This window comes from Quercus lobata, chromosome 2 (assembly GCF_001633185.2).
Source record: "Quercus lobata isolate SW786 chromosome 2, ValleyOak3.0 Primary Assembly, whole genome shotgun sequence".
NCBI classification, from domain to species: Eukaryota; Viridiplantae; Streptophyta; class Magnoliopsida; order Fagales; family Fagaceae; genus Quercus; species Quercus lobata.
The window spans coordinates 93,448,106-93,465,554 of record NC_044905.1 but is presented as its reverse complement, the minus strand read 5'-3'; positions in this window follow the sequence as shown (position 1 = coordinate 93,465,554).

Genomic DNA, 17,449 nt, shown 5'->3' with positions numbered 1-17,449 from the left:
TGTGTGTGTGTGTGTGTGTGTGTATCAGTTCCAATTAGATCAACTGGTAAAGTCTCTGATAGTTGAATTAGAGATCTAGGATTCAATTCTTGCCTACACCAAAAACACATTGGTGGCTTGGTTTGATGATAAAGAGCTATTATCAAGAGTGGATGCCATAGGTTGAAACTCTCTCTCTCTCTCTCTCTCTCTCTCTCTCTCTCTCTCTCTCTCTATATATATATATATATAGGGTCATGTTAATATATGCATTTAGGACAATTATTAATAAACCATTTTAAAAAAGTTTTGACACAACTTTCATAGGAAATATAAAAAGTTGTCAAAAAATTTAATTTTTTTTTTTTCTTTTTCATTAAAAAGTTTCTAAAAATATCATAAACCAATGCCTTTGGGCAGCCATTAATATTTGGCATCGAATTTTTTGAATATGGTGGAATAAAAATGGTTGGGTTAAGATAGCTTGACCCTGGTTAATTAATTCAATTACCCAAGTTGATTAATTAGGTTCAATTGCATGCAAATCGTGGAGGCACCCACAAATCACTGAAAATACTAAATGCAGTGGAAAATTTATTTGACACGGTGATTTGTTGACAAATAGGGAAAACCTCACAAGGCAAAAACCCCCACCGGGTGATTTTAAGGTCACCACTTCCAAGAATTCACTAATCAACAATTAAGCGGTTACAAGTATAAGAAATCTTATCAACTACCCTGGTCTATCCCGAAATACCGACCTACAATTGAATCCTTGCTCCAATACCCAATTGGACTTGATCTTTTAGTAGCCTTCTTTTCCTTGATACACAAACCTCCAACTTGTGACTAAATCTTTTGCATGGATCCCAGTACATGACTAACTCTACAACAACCCTTTAATTGTTGTAGTTGATTAGTAACAGCTTCACATAGAATTATCAATAAGATCTTCAATGTTGGTACTAGAGAATTTGCTAGGTTATAGAACCTAAAGGCATACAAGATACACAACAAGAACTCTTTCTTCTGTAGGAGGAGGTAAGGTTTTAAAAAGAAAACCTTATGAAGCTTTCTAGGCTCAGGGTTTTCTTTCTCCACCTCCTTATTTAAATAGGAGCTTAAATAGGCTCTCCTATTCCAATTAGGTTTACACAAACCTTAGGCTTTCCTAGTCCTCTAAGGATTATATAAACCCATAAACAAATAACCTTTTATAATTAAAACGTTGCAGGCTATATCAAGAATCCTGTAAGCTTGATAGATTGAGAAGTATCGAGACAAGTATCGAGGAGGTATTAAGACATGCAGATTCAACTTTTCTTGAGCAGTTCTTAAGTAGTCTTCATGTCTTCAATGTAATCACTTGTAATGATTGACAAGCCAAGAATGTATTAACCCCTTGTGATAAACTAATCAATTAATTAGCCAAGTTAGTTAATTCAATTAACATGCAATACACGTGGTAGAACAAACAAATCACCAACTAAGTTAATATGTAGCAAAAAATAAAGTTGACATGGTGATTTGTTTACAAATGGGGAAAACTTTCAAGGTAAAACTCCACTGGGTGATTTTAAGGTCACCACTCTCGAGAATCCACTATTATCATAACAAGCAGTTACAAGTAAAGGAATCCCAGTACCTTATACCAACCTACAGTTGAACCCTTACCCTAATACCTAAGTGGACTTGTTCTGTAGTGACAATCTTTCCTTTTCAATGCACAGCTCCTAGTACGTGACTAACCAATCAATGCACGGATCCAAGTACATGACTAACCACCAACTTGAGAAGGATGTTGGTTGCAAAGTTTTTCAGTTCATCAACACGATGAAAATCACAAAACTCTTTGATTACAAAACCCTACAACATATAAACGCAGCAGTTTCTCCAAGAGAAAGATGAACTAGGGCATATGTCTTCGATCACAATATGCTTGTGAAAAACTTTTGCATTAAATTGCATCCACTTGCATCAGCTGTGACAGCTCTTAAAATAATCCTTATATATATTTAGGGTTGTGAGAAAAGAAAGCCTAAACAAATATACACGGATTGGTATGAAATCAGATTTGAAAAATTGATTTTCGTAGATCTATCTGTCAAGTATCGGGCTAAACAAGCCTCTTAAACCTCGACAAATGCTAGCTGTCAAGTTTTAAAATCTAGCACTTCTTCACTTGTTTCTTGGACAGATTTGCATGATTTTAACACTTGGACTTGAACTCTTGTTCCTTAAAGTATTAAACACATCCTAAATCTACCAAATTACAAGTAAAGTGCGTTTTGTCAAAGGATTAGCCAATTCTAGATGACATATGTTCCTACCATGATTCACATATGTCCTAACAATGACCATCTTGAACCTGCTTAGATTTACCCAAATATAAGTAAAGTGCATTTTGTCATAGGATATGCCAATTACAAAAAAAATATGAACCTAACAAAAAAAAATTGGTGAAGAAATGTTTCGTCAGTATTAAATTGATCAATAGACGTAAATAACATTTGGTAAAGAAAAAATCAGTGCCTAATATGACAATTTAAAAAAAGAAAAAAGAAAAAAGAAAAAAAATATTGGTGCGACGAAATTATTCTTCACCTAATTAGGTAGAATTAAATATGAAAAAAAATTGGTATGATTAAATTAAAAAATAGAATAAAATACATTAGGTTACAAAAATATTTCTTCGCTGAATAATGTATTTCATGAGGAATTTTAAAAAAATAAATTAATTGGACCTTTTGGCAATGAAAAATTTTGTTGGTAGGACTTTTTGTGACATGGTATACGCAATGAAATGAATTTTGTCACTAAATGTTATAAGTGATGAAATTAGGACATTTAATGATGATTGTCGCCAAAATTATATTTTGTTGTAGTGATATATCCCTCAATTATATGGTATCAAACTTGATTTCTGTTTTTTTAAATGATTTCTTTAGAATATCCTTATTGCATAAGCTACTTTGCTTATTTGTTAAATTTAATTTAGTCAAATTCTTAAAATCATTGGGTTCTCCCTTCCTTTGGGACTTAACATCTTTTCATTCAAGTCTCAAATGTTACAATCTTTCACATATCATCAACATTAATTGTATGAGGAATTAAAGAAGTTGGAGGTGATATATATTATATCTCAATTTAGGAAAATAGTTTAGACTTTGAAAGCAAAAATAGTGTAAATTATGTCTTATTTGCTTTTACTCTAAGTTAACTAATTGTGGAGCAAGAGTAAATGATACCCAATAAAATTGAAACACTACTCTAAGACATAAGGAAATACAATAAACAATAAATGTAAAGTTTAAAAGTAGGGAAGAAAGATGCAAACACAAGATAATACCGAAACATGTTATCGAAGAGGAAATCGAAGTACTTGGCGAAAAACCTCTATGCGGCCTTCCAAGCCGAAATTGATCTACTAGTGAATAAAGTTAGAGTATATGAATAAAGAAAAGACCATCCAAGCCTAATCTACCCAATGTACTTGAATCCTCTAAGTTCTTGCTACCAACGGGCTTCATAAAGCCATGTCTTCACTAGTTGTTTGGATCCCGCAATTAGCTCCAAATTGCATCCGCCACTCAATAGCTTCTTCCAATACTTTCCATATGCACCAAAACTTCTCTCAACACTTAAAATGAGTGAGGTAAGTGTTAGGGCTAAGAACCTCTCAAGGATGTGTAAATGGAGAAGTAGGAGTAAAGGAAACTTTAGAGAAATGGTGTAGATGGTTGTGGGTATACAATCTCTAACTCTCAAATGTTTGGCTAGGGTTTTCTCTCTCAAAATTTTATTGGAAAAACTCCTTGTTACAATTTCATGGGTAAACTCTCAAATGTTTGGCTAGGGTTTTCTCTCTCAAAAGTTTCTTAGAAAAACTCATTGTTACAATTTCCTGGGTAATGAGGGTTTATATAATATTGGTAAAGGTATGTGAAAAGGCACACTCAAAATCATCTAGGCAGAGAGTTTCATGGGTCACTCGCGACTTGACCTAAGTCTCGAATGACTCGCGAAATCCAGCCTGGCAAAGAGACTTTTCAAATTCTAGCATGTGCTTCTCACATGGCTTTTCATGGGTTGGCACTAACGAGCCAATCGTGAATCCTTCATCGTCACAGAATCTTCACCAATCTCTCACACATAACTCTTATATTAAATCCCACAAAAAATACAGGGAAATGATTGAGCATAAATACAATCAAATTTGACACAGAATTAAAGCCAGCAAAAACATAGTTGTTGGGTTCTAAGACTTTAGGTTTAAATGTATTAGAACTTCAATTTGTAATGTTGGCAAACCATGATCAAAACGTTTTAATCTTTGTTTTAGACTTTCTTAAAGTGTGTTTATATATAAAGTTGGAATTGAGTGTTCTGCAGGATTTATTGTGTAAATCTGCTTGGCTTGATCGATCAAAAATTAGGCTCGATCGATCGAAGCTCGTGCATATTGTTTTTCTATAAAATTTTCCAACTCAGCTCAAGCCTGTTTGACGTGTAGTGTTTTATGTTTTGTCTTAAGTATAAAAGCGAAAACTAGCCACGTTTTTTATTGCTCCTTATGCTATATGTGTGAATCTTTTGTGAGATCAAGAGGTGGTTGCCTTCACAAATACTTAGGGTTTCCAAGATTCAAGATTATGTCAAGAACTTGGTGATTGATTCAGTTGCTGCATTAAGAGCTTAAAGAAACACAAATGAGAGTGCTTGTACTTGCTAGGAATTCAAGAAAGAAGTAGTCCATGGACTCGGAGCTATCATGGGGTCATGGTAGTAAGTTTCTTACTCAAGGTAGCAATAGGATGTTAGTAGTCTAAGTCGCTATTGTGTAAACTTCAATTCTTTCATAGTGGATTCAGTTCTACCTTAAAGATAGCTAGGTTAAATCCTCCCTAGGTTTTTTTATCGGTTTGGTTTTCTTGGGTTAGCTTATTGTTGTGTTCTTTATTTTCTGCACTTTACAATAATATGATATATGTGTGTTAACCTAGACTTGATAATTTGACTAAGTAATCACTTGGCTAATTAACTAGGTTAATCTAGTTGTGTTTTAAATGATCTAAAAACAACCAAGTGGTATCAGAGCGGATAGCTCTTTTATTTTAGATCTTTTGATCTAAGAGCTGATCCTTGAACCTTGTTGTCATGGATAATTTGAAGTGTCTTTTTGATCATGTTTCTGTTGATCTTATTGATGCCTGTAAAACTCTCTATAAGGAATTATTGAAATCTATGAAAATTGCTAAGAAATTCAAGGAAGATTTAAAATTGGCTAATCTTGAAAAAGATGAATTGGTTGTTAGATTAGATGAATCTAATAGAAAGAATGAATTTTTAAGAAATCAAATTTCCTCTCAAGATGAGAAGATGAAAAGCTTGGAGCAAAAGTTAGTTGAATCTAAAGCTAAAATTGAAAATTTGACTAGTACCAAGTCTGCTGTTGATAACAGAAGTATTTCTATTTCTCTTAAGTCTAAAACTGAGAAAGTTTATATCCCTCCTTTCAAGAGGAATAACAAAGAAAATGCTTATTTTGCTAGGCTAGACAAAGGTAAAAGTTTTGATATAGACGCTGATGTTTCTAAACCTATGTCTAAACCTATTATTAGAGAGCATAATAAATCTATTTTTGTGCCTATCTGTTACATTACAAATAAATCCCATAAAATACAAGAAAATAAATTAATAAAATTTTAACATTTTTTGTCATGGAATAAAACCAACACAAATGTTATGTGAAAAACCGTAACTTAATAGACTTAATGGAAGATTACAAGTTAGATGGTACTATTATCCGTAGATAAGAGTACTGAATATATTATTTGGACTTGGGACTTGCCTAGTGGCCCTCATCCTCCCCTTCTCTAAAATTATGTTTAGTGAAAAATTATTGCTCTATACCTTGGTTTATCATATATAGGGTGGAAAATTTTTGTTTTCAGCCTTAGATCAAATTTATAAGGACAATCAACTTTATTGGTTTTGGGCATTTTAGTTGCATGACGACCTAGAGTTGGACTTGTATCCTTAAACTGAGACTAATATTACTTTGCTAATTGAACGTTGGCATTAATTAAAAAGCTATTTTAGCTCTTAAACAACCAAAAAGTATGTTTTATCGGAATTGCTTTATATTTAATTTTTTTTAGTAACTTACTACAATAATTGTCATCAATAGCAGTTTAAAGCATTTGTAGCAAAGAATCTAAAAAATTTAGCTTTTAGCAACTTAAAAACCTACTTCATCTATTTTATCACATCACTTTACAATGCAACCAATATCAAATGTTCTATTTCTTTTACCACTTCATTTGAATTATATTTCTCTATTCCTTTTTTATTTTTTATTTTTATATATATATATATATTCTTACTCTCTCTACTTTCTCTATCTTCTTCTCCATCTCTTTATCATCTCTTCCTCCATCTTCTTCTCTTCTTTGCCCCCCAAATCCATTTCCACCAACTACCACCACTGGTTTAAAAAAAAAAAAAAAAAAAAAAAACCAGCTACCTTAATCACAACTCAGTAGCCATGAAATCCACTCAACCATCGCCATAGTCACCATTGCCACCTTCACCACCACCCACAACCTCAACCCCCAACCACCAAAATCACAAACCCAAAAACAATTCACAAACAAATCACAAAACCAAAAGCAAATCACAAACTCAAACCCATAACGACATCACCACCATTAGCCGGGGGGGGGGGGGGTGGGAACAACACTAGCCACTGCCAGCTGCTCTATCGAACCCATGAAGAAAAGAGACCAAAAATCAGATCAAACCACCAAAAATCAGATCAAACCATAGTGAGAGAGAGGGATGAGCAAGAGAGAGGCATTTTGGGTTGGGCGTAGGCGTGAGTGAGAAAAATTTCAGAAGCAAAGGAGAAGGAAAGAGGGAGAAAATATAAGAGATAAGGAGAGCTGGGTGGGTGTCTGTTTGATAGGCCAGACAAAGTTAGAGAGAGAAAGAGAGGAAGAGACAGAAAATAATAAATAAATGAATAGTGTTTGACTATGATGTAAAAAATGGGATGGGATGTTGGAGAGTTATGAAATAATGAGTTAAAATGGATAAAAGTAGATTGCAGCATCACCAATGTGATTGCAACATATATTATTATCCTTTTTAGAAATAGGTTCAGTAATCAAACACTTGGCATGCATTTTCAGAGATTCATTCTCACATTTTAGCTCATCAACAAGTTTGTTAGATAAAACAAGTTTAGCATCCAAGTCCACATTCAAACACTCAAGCTCCTTCAGCTTTTCAAGAGAATTTCTAGCAAGTTTCATATATTTCTCAACCAATTTATTGGATTCATTGAGTTTAGCAATCAAATCATCATTTTCACAAAATAACTTGCTCAAATTCTTTTGAAACTTCTTAGTATTTTTCTTGAAGAGTATGTCATTTCGAATATCAACAACACCCAATGATTCAAGTAACATGTCATCACAATCATAAGGATAAACACTTATAGAGACATTTTTACAAACACGTGACATGCTACAATCATCAACATCCAAAACATGCATAGAAGCATACAAAGCACCATCCATGGTAATAAACACAAGGGGTCAAGGATCTCACTTAGGTAATGAAACCAAACAAGTGTACCCGTTCTGATATCAATTGAATGTTCAAATAGTATGTAAAACACCTATGAATGTTTAGACTCTCAAATTACAAATTACCAATTCAAGCTTATTATCAAACAATGTATGTGCGGAATATGAAAATAAGCTAAAATAGAATTGATAAAAAAATCTAAACCAAAAATAATCACAACTACAGTAGTAATTAAATGGCAAAGATTAAGGGAAGAGAGATGCAAGTACAAAGACAACATAGTGATGTGTTATCGAAGAGGAAACCGAAGTCCTCGATGTAAAACCTTTCCGCCGCCTTCCAAGCAGTCAATAATCCACTAGAGAATAAAGTTGGGATACATGAACAACAAAAGACCCTCCAAGTCTAATCTACCCGGTGTACCTAAGCCCTCCAAACTTCTTGCTCCAATGAGGTTACGCCGAACCTTTGTCTTCTCTAGCTTATTGAATCCCGCAATAGCCCATTGCATCAACCAAAATGAATTGGTCCCTTCTTAACTACTTTCCAAGCACCAAAAAACCTTCTCACAGATATGGGTATGATGAGAAAAATATTTGGCTAATGTACCTCTCAAGAATGTATCAATGGAGAGGTGAGAGTAGAGGAATTTGGAGAATCAAATGATGAAGATTGTGGATGAGTCAATTTTGTTTTTCTCTAGGGTTTCTCTCTCAAAATTCTCTCTAGAAGCCCTCTACAATATGTGGGTATAAAGGTATTTATACTGGTATGTGTTTGGAATGCAAAAGGTTAGGTTTGTAACAAATAGAGCTGTTTGGTGACTCGGGCTTGTTATTAGAATAAGAGTTTGAGTCGCAAGCTAACTACCTGGTCAGACTGGAAGTTTTGTCTTGTAGTGCTCCAACTAACGTGACTCTTCAGCTCCCTTGCATGCTTCACACATGTGCCTCCTTTGGCGACTCGCCAGTTGTGAGATCCAATTGTGAGGCTCTGCTAGAATGTACACTCTTGAGCTTTTCTTCACACTCTTTCACACACTACTTTTACATGATTCCCACCTAAATACAGGGGTTTTAAATGCTAAAGTACAAGAAAATTGGCACAAAATAAAGTCAACAAAATGGTTGATTAAATTCAAACTTACAGTAGGAGTTGAGGAAAACCACAATAGATTGTGTAGAAGATTGTGGGTATGACAATCTCTAACTCTTAAAGGTTGTGGCTAGGGTTTCTCTCTAAAAAGCACTCCTCAACATATATGGATAATGTGGGTATATATAATGTGGTTCAAGATAAGGTTTATTAGATATGACAAAATAGTAAAATAGAATGTTTTGCGGGTATCTCGCAGGAAGGCTTTACTCATGAGAGACTTGCGAAAACCAGTTGTCACCGTTTGTTATGACTCTTCGCATTCCAGTCATGTGCTAGGCACATGCCTCACTTCGCAGGAAGGTTACTCACGAGTTACCTGCGAAAACTTCTTTGGTTTTCAATTGCCTTAAGTCTTCACATACTCTCTCTCTCTCACACACATAACCCTTACAATGAAATCCCACATAAAATACAGGGTACAAAAGATTACATAATTACAATCAAATTTGGTAGGGAATTAAAGCCAACACAAAATAGTTATAAATCACAACTTTACAATCTCCCCCTTTGGCTATTCCGTGACAAAACTCCTAAAATAGACTCTAGACTTAAACGTGAGTTTAGGAGCAGTGGTAAAACTCACTCACACCTAATTTAGAAGCTGTGAAGCACTTGCATGTATATACCTGTAACCTGAAACACTCGTACACAAACAAAACTTTCATTAAGCTTATGACAAGTTGAATACACAGTATGTATATAAGCAAGTAAAGTGCGATCAAGGTAACAAACACTATATAAACAGTCAAGCATATCTTGATCAAACAAGGTCAGTCATTAAAGAATGACTACAATGAACATTTAGCTAGTAAATGATCATCCGGACACGTAATGCAATTAAGAGCAATGCAAAGAATCAATTGCATGTCCAACACACAACCAATGTGAAATACAAGAAGTATTTGCATCAAGGTTACAAGATCCAACAAAGGGCACAAGTGTCTAGTACTCAAAATAATTCAACAACATCTAAAAGTACTTAAAAAAAATGCTACAAAGCAAGGATATAAATCAAAGTACCAAATATTAAATTGAAAGTTATAAACCAAAGTACTTAAAGCTTTAAAAGAAAGCAATGTAAATAACCAAGAGTTATAAAGAGTATAAAAGTAAACATAAAAAGAAACCACTAGGCCACCAAAATGAACCAATAATATCTATGATGCACTATGCTATGCTCTCCCTCAAAATGTGCAACTCCTCCTCAAAACTTTCTCCCCCTTTTTGACTGGAATGGCCAAAAGAGCTAGAATTGCTCAGATTCTGAGTTGGATCCCTGCGCCATCGTCATGTCTTTAATTTGTGATAATAATGTAGTAATCTGGCCTTGAATATACGCAAACTAATCCACGATGTGCTGCACGTGGGATTCGAGCATGCCATACATTTGCTCTACCCTTGCAATAAGGCGATCAAGACAATCGGGTCCCTATGCTTGAGCTCGTGAAGATGGTTGTGCAGAGGACTCCAGGGCTGAGGTGAACCTATCAATTTCTTCCTCAGTGTCTCCACCCTCTTCCTAACATTATCCCTTGGGATTTGAGAAATGCCAGTTCTTGATCAGGTGATGTGCGTTTTGCTTTGGGTCACCATGTTAGCACTAATGGGATAGTCTCTTAGCACGATGGTAAGACAGCTTGGAATCTTCAGTCTTGTCTTTGCAATGAGACCGATGATGAGACTTGGGAATGACATGATTGTCCTTAAGTTCCTTTTGGTGATGCTCTTGGTCAGGAGGTGGTATATGTGTCCACATATATTGATCTCTTTATGTGTGTAGAGATCATATAGGAAAATGATTCTTGGCCTGGATAGTGTTGTCAAATTCATCATCGGGTAGAGGTTGTGAATCATGACATAAGCCAATGTCCTCATCTCCGCATTGAAAGGGATGGTGTTCATTGACTTCTTCTTGAGAGAGCCACCAAGGAGCTCTGCCATAGGCTCAAGAGAGTCCAATCTATCATCATAGTGCATGGAGATTGGCTAAGAAGGTGGATGAACTTCTAGGAACTCTTGAATGGAATCCCTTGTGATAATGAATTCCTTTTGATGCACCCAACAGTTGTAGTCTCCTTCCACAGTGGCATTGGCGAAGAACTCCCTTATGAGTTCAATATACACATTTCCACTTGGATTCAGAAGCTTTGTTCAAGTCCTCTTCTTGAATATCTCAGGAATGATAGCGTTTTCAAGGGTTTCCATTCTTACCACCCTTTCCATGATGATTGTGGCCTTTTTGTAAAAGTCATTGTGGCCATGTTTGCCCCAATGCTTCTAAAATTCTTTGAGTTTGTGCAAGGACGCTTTATTGATTTTTTTGAAGTAGAGTGCTTAGCGAGAGACATCTGCAAACACAAAGCAGAGAAACAAGTGAAAAAACACAAAACAGGAACACAAACTTGATTAGATCCAAGTTAGTTCATAAAAACAAGCACAAAGTCCTAAACAAACATAAACAAAGTCCCAAAATCATGTTAACAGTGCTAAACATGTAAGCAACACATATCCAGCATGAATGATATGCAAAACATGACAAGTGTGCAAGTGTGTGCATCAAGCGTGCATGAGGTGTGCCTATGTGATGCATGGCAAGGCATGATTAAGCACATTTGGGTCAAAGCATGTAAAACACACATCCAATGATCAAAACATGATAAACATGTATAATCATGGTAATCCCCAAAATTTGGTACTCATTGGAGTCCAAAACAACACAAAAATGTCATTTGAGCATTTTGTCAAACATTTGGTATGCACCTATAAAACTAACATGTGGGCAATGCATAAACATGAATGAAAATTGTCCAAATACGTGTTAATATGCCACAAGGGGCCAACACAAACACAAACACAAACAGATCAAATGGGACAAAGCCCAATCAAGAAATTGAAATTTTTTTAACAATTTAAAGTTCCCAACCCTTTTTCAAAAATACCCTAACTCAAGCAAAACCTAGAAATTTTCTACATAATCTAAGGAAATAAAGAGAAAAAATTGTATGAACATACCTTAGAGATGATTTGGAAATGATTTACACTTGAAATTTGTAGGGTTTTTAAGGGAAAATCAGTTTGGGGTTGAGAAAGGCATGAGGGAGGCGAAAAGAGGGAAAATAGGATGTATTTGAAAATCTGTCACATCAGCCCTTTAAAACTGAAAACACATGTTTTTCACGGGTTACCTTCCTGTGAAGTTACTCTCGAAAAATTCCTCTGAAGCACAAAAATTTTTATGGGTAAGCATTACTCGCAAGATAGTCACGAGCTAGTTGCGAAAGTTTTTGTCTAAAATTCTGTGTTTTCTCATTTTGCCTTAAATAAATTTCACAGGAAGTGCTTAGTCACAAGCTTCTCATGAAAATCCCTCTGAAGAAGTTTTTGATGACAAACATGAAAATGCATTTTAAAACAAAAACTCAAAACATGAAAGCATAAAAACACTTTCAAAAACATATAAAATACTTAAAAATCTTTTTGGATTTGATCGATAAACAATTGAGCATACACATCATATTTGATCATGTATAATCAAACAAATGAAATACGCATTCATTGAATCAAAAGTCTTGTGTGTTGTGTGTGAGTATCAAATGTGGAATAGTCCTTAGTTTAGAGTGAAGTTTTAATGATCAATTCAATCAAGTCATACACAACCAGTACTAAGTCAAGTGGTCTAACTCAATTATAGAAATGAACATATATGAGCTCCTACAAGAAAATGATTACAAATCTTTGAAACTTTTCATTTGGCTTCTTTACTAATCATAACATTTGATCATTTTTGAATAATACATCTCATTTTGAGATCGGTGCCTGAAATTTTTGATATTTCAATTTTGTGAGTAAGCCTTTGGCTTTTCTTAGGCACCATACATTTCAATACAAGTCTTTCCCTTTTTCCTAGTCAAATACTAGTATGTGTGACAGCTTTTGTAGCTCATTATCTCTTTTTGAGATTTGACATTTGTTGAGCTATAATGCAAAAACATAAAAAAAAAAAAAAAAAAAAATAGTGGGAAGATATATAGGTATAAGTCTATGCATGTATCAAAACCATCAAGGATATTGACCAATCATTCATGACAAGCTTAAAGATCGATTTACAACAATCACACATAGATTTCAAGATATTTTCCACAAAGATAGATGTGCATACATAATAAACTAAGCTCGTAAATGCACTGCACCATTAGTACGAAGGTACTAGGCCAAACTCACATGTGATATACACAACACAAACGATCAAACTTTTTAGAGATTTTTGAATTATTATGGGTTTTTGAATTTTTTAACACACTAAAAAACATAACATGTAAAATAAGATCAACAAAAACAACAAGTACAAATAAACTTGAAAAGAAACATGCCAAAATATGAAACATAAGCAAACAATCAATCAAAGTCACATCATATGGGAAGTATTGATGCATGAACATGGTCTAATGCTTATATATGTGTACCCTTCTTCACCCACACGGCATGTGCATTTGGGGTGATATCCTTAGAGGATTGGGTACCAGAGCTGTGATTCTCAAACCTTTGACTGAAGCTTGCCAAACAAGAAGTGATGGTATCTATTATCTTTATCACATCACCAAAGCCGGAATTAGCTTCTCGCCTTTTTGATTGCTTGGCGTTCCAATTCCCTTTTCCTTGTCCTCTTAGCCTTTGAGAATCCAATTTCTTCAATGCATGAAGTTTGTAATAGTTAGGTCTTGTGTGTCCCCAAACTCCACAATGGTGGCAAAAGTGTTGAACTTGAGGACCTTTTTGAGACTTTGGGAGAGACTTCCCTTTAGCCTTGGATTTGGCTACAAATGGATTTTGTGTTTTTGTCAACCTTTTGAGCAGTTCTATTTGACTACTTCTCCACTTTTGTATTCTCAACACTTGGAGTTGCTAACATTGGTTCCTTAGCTTTAACAAATTTCATCTCCTTGGACACATTGGCACATGAACTACTCTTTCCGGAATATCTCAAGCCACTTTTGTCAAAAAAAGGCTTTTGATGTGCAAGCACTTCATCAAGTTTCTTGGAGGCAACATGCTCCACTTTGGCATTAGCTTGAATCACCTCAAGCTCAAGAAACTTGATCTTGGAGTAGGCCTCGGTTAGTTCTCCATTTAGCGCCTTAACTTCACACTTCTCTCCTTGTACCTCACGAGTAAGCTCTTGTAATCTTGTTCAGCTTTCTTCATTTTTCTGATGGCTGCTTAGCCACTCTAGCATACTCTCTGGTTTTCTCAAGAAGAGAATTATAGGATTCTTGAAATTCCTTAGTTCCTTCATCTTCATCATCGAATTCTTCCCCAAATCCTTTAGACTCTACTTCAGTGTGCTCACCGAGTTCTTCCATTAGTAGGCTCAAATCTTCTGATGAGCCCACAGGTGCAATGGCCATAAATGCAGAGTAATTTCCTTCTCTGTCACAACTTTCTTCCAAATCGGAATTGGAACCATCCGAGTCGCTAAGGGTAGTTGTAAAGACTTTACCCTTTGCCTTCAAATAAGTGAGGCATTCTTTCTTCACATGCCCATGCCCTTTGCACTCAATGCATGTGACCATTTCAACCGGTGAGGAGTCTTTTGAATCCTTCTTCTTGAAGTCTTTCTTGAACTTTAAGAATTTGCCATTCTCATCTCTCTTAAACTTTAGGAACTTACGGAAGTTCTTAGCAAGATGCGCCACATCCTTTTCAACTTCATCCTCATCCGAGAAGGCTTGAGCTTCCAATCTCTCATTAACGGTCTTGAGATCAAGAGATTTGCTTTTCTTTTAAGATGGTAGAGACAGCTCATAGGTTTGAAGAGAACCAATGAGTTCCTGAATTTTAATCTCATCAAGATCTTTGCTCTCTTCAATGGCAGTAACCATTGCACAGAAACTCTCCAGCAATGATCTTAGAATCTTCCTCATAATCTTGGAGTCCTCTGTCTTTTCACCCAAGTTGAATTTCCCAATCACCACTTCATTTAGATTCCCATAAAATGAGTCGAATGACTCGTCTTTACTCATCTTCAGCTCCTCGAAGTGTGTGGTAAGCTCTTGCAACTTGGTGTCCTTCACCTTTTTGGTGCCTTCATAGGTCGTCTCCAAGATTTGCCATGCCTCCTTGACAATTGTAACATGAGAGATCTTGTGAAATTCATTAGGAGAAACACTACAAAAAATAACATTTAATGCCTTGCTATTAGTATTGGCTGTCGCAATGGCTGCCTTATCCCATTCGAATTTGGCTGTCTTCGGCCTAGTCTATCCTATCTCTACAGCATCCCAAACACTCTCATCAATGGAACATAGAAATGCCTGATATGAACTTTCCAAAATGCATAGTTGCTCCCATCAAAGTATGGAGCAGCATTACACGATTGAGATCGATCCATCTCAAAATGAGGTCTAGGATCGCACTTCGGTAATGAAACCATAGCAAGGGCACTCACTCTGATACCAATTGAAAGCTTGAAATTGTGTGAAAACACAAGAGTTGTTTAGACCCCCAAATTAAAAATTACGGCTCGGTTGATTTTACTCTAACTTAAACTACGTGTGGAACAGAGTAAATGTGAGCGGATAAATAAAATAACTACTCTAAGTCATATTCATTAAATCACAGCAGTAAAATGTAAGCTAAAAGAGTAGGGAAGAAGAATGCAAACACAAGATAACACGCCAATGTGTTATCGAAGAGGAAATCGAAGAACTAGGCAAAAAACCTCTTCATCGCCCTCCAAGCGGTAAATTGATCCACTAGAGAATAAGTTGGAGTACACAAATAATAAAAGACCCTCCAAGCCTAGTCTACCCTATGTACTTAAGCCTTCCAAGCTCCTGCTACCAACTGACTTTGCTAATCCTTGTCTTCTCTAACTTTTCGAATCACACAATTCAACCCAGTTGCATCCACCAAACATATGGCTTCTTCCAATGCTTCCTAGAAGCACCAAAACCTCACTTTACACTTAGAATGAGTGTGGTAAGTGTTTGGGCTATCAACCTCTCAAGGATTTGGAAATAGGGAGGTAGGAGTTGAGAAAAACCGCAATGGATTGTGTAGAGGATTGTGTGTATGACAATCTCTAACTCTCAAAGGTTGTGGCTAGCATTTTCTCTCTAAAAAACACTCCTCAACATATATGGATAATGTAGGTATATATAATGTGGTTAGAGATAAGGTGTATCGGATATGACAAAATAGCAAAATAGAATGTTTCGTAGGTATCTCACGGGAAGGTCTTACCCACAAGACACTCACGAAAACCAGCTGTCACCATCTGTCATGACTCTTCGCATTCCAGTCATGTGCTAGGCACATGCCTCACTTCGCGGGAAGGCTACTCGCGAGCTACCCACGAAAACTTCTTTGGTCTTCAATTGCCTTGAGTCTTCATACTCTCTCTCTTACACACAACCCATACAATGAAATCCCTCATAAAATATAGGGTACAAAAGATTGAATATAATTACAATAAAATTTGACACGGAATTAAAGCTAATACAAAATAGTTGTAAATCACAACTTTACAAGGGTCATCATTCTTAATGTCACTTCTTAGTTCCTACCCTATGGAATGATTTTGTTTTTCATGGATGTTTGTTTGCCCCCAAAATGCTTGCTGCTATATGTCATGAACAAACGGTACTTTCCTTCTTATTAGTGATGATTGAAAAAGCCTCTAATGAATTAATTATGTCTCAATATTAATTAAAGGCCTTAATTTATTTATTCATTGAAGTTTACAATAATTCTTCATTGATGCTTTTAGGTAAGACTATTTGGAAACCAGCAACCTGTTCACATAGAGATCACTAAGGCTGCAATGGAATTAGGACCAAAGGTGAGTATCCTCAAGTTACACATACTTCTCACTTCATTTTTATATCAACTTTATTTGGGTAAATTAAACCTACTTCCCTTGAGCTCTTCCAAATGACACTCCTCCCTTGAGGTTTGTATAAATGCAACAAACTAGTCCATGCTCTCTCTTACTGAATTCCTAAATTAAGAATAAAATTACACTTCTCCTTTGAGGTTTGTATAAATGCAAAAAAAAAATTGTCCATGCTCTCTTGAGGTTTGTATAAATGCAACAAACTAGTCCATGCTCTCTCTTACTGAATTCCTTAACTGAAAATTTCAATTTTATTATAAAAAAGTTCATACTTATTTATACAAACCTCAAGAGGGTAGAAGTGTCATTTTGTCCATTTTTTGGATAAGAATTTCTTTTTTTTAAAAATGAAACGTTTCATTAGGGAAGTCATTCAAGGATTTATCTTTTGTATTTATACAAATTTCAAGGAAAGGAGTGTCATTTCTTCCATAATTTTTGAGGGACGGTGTCATTTGGTAAAACCTTAAGGGAGGTCTGTGTAGTTTGCCTATTTTATTTTTATTATAAATCGGTATGAGATTGAACTTAGCACTTCATTCTCCATCCCTTATATATTGGGGAGAACATGGTCCTAAAAATAAAAAGTAAAACATATATTCTTATAGCAGGATCTTCTCACATCTATTAAATTCCTAAAAAGGTCTGTTTTGGATCTCCCTATATCATTGTTCAGAATTTATGGAACATTGGTTTGGCATGTGGATTTCTTGATTAGATGCTTTGCAAGAGCAAATATAATCACTCAAGTCCCATGAGATAACCACATGAACCCTGAAGCAACGTAATTAATCTTGGATGAGATGTTCTTGTTTATTGAAAACT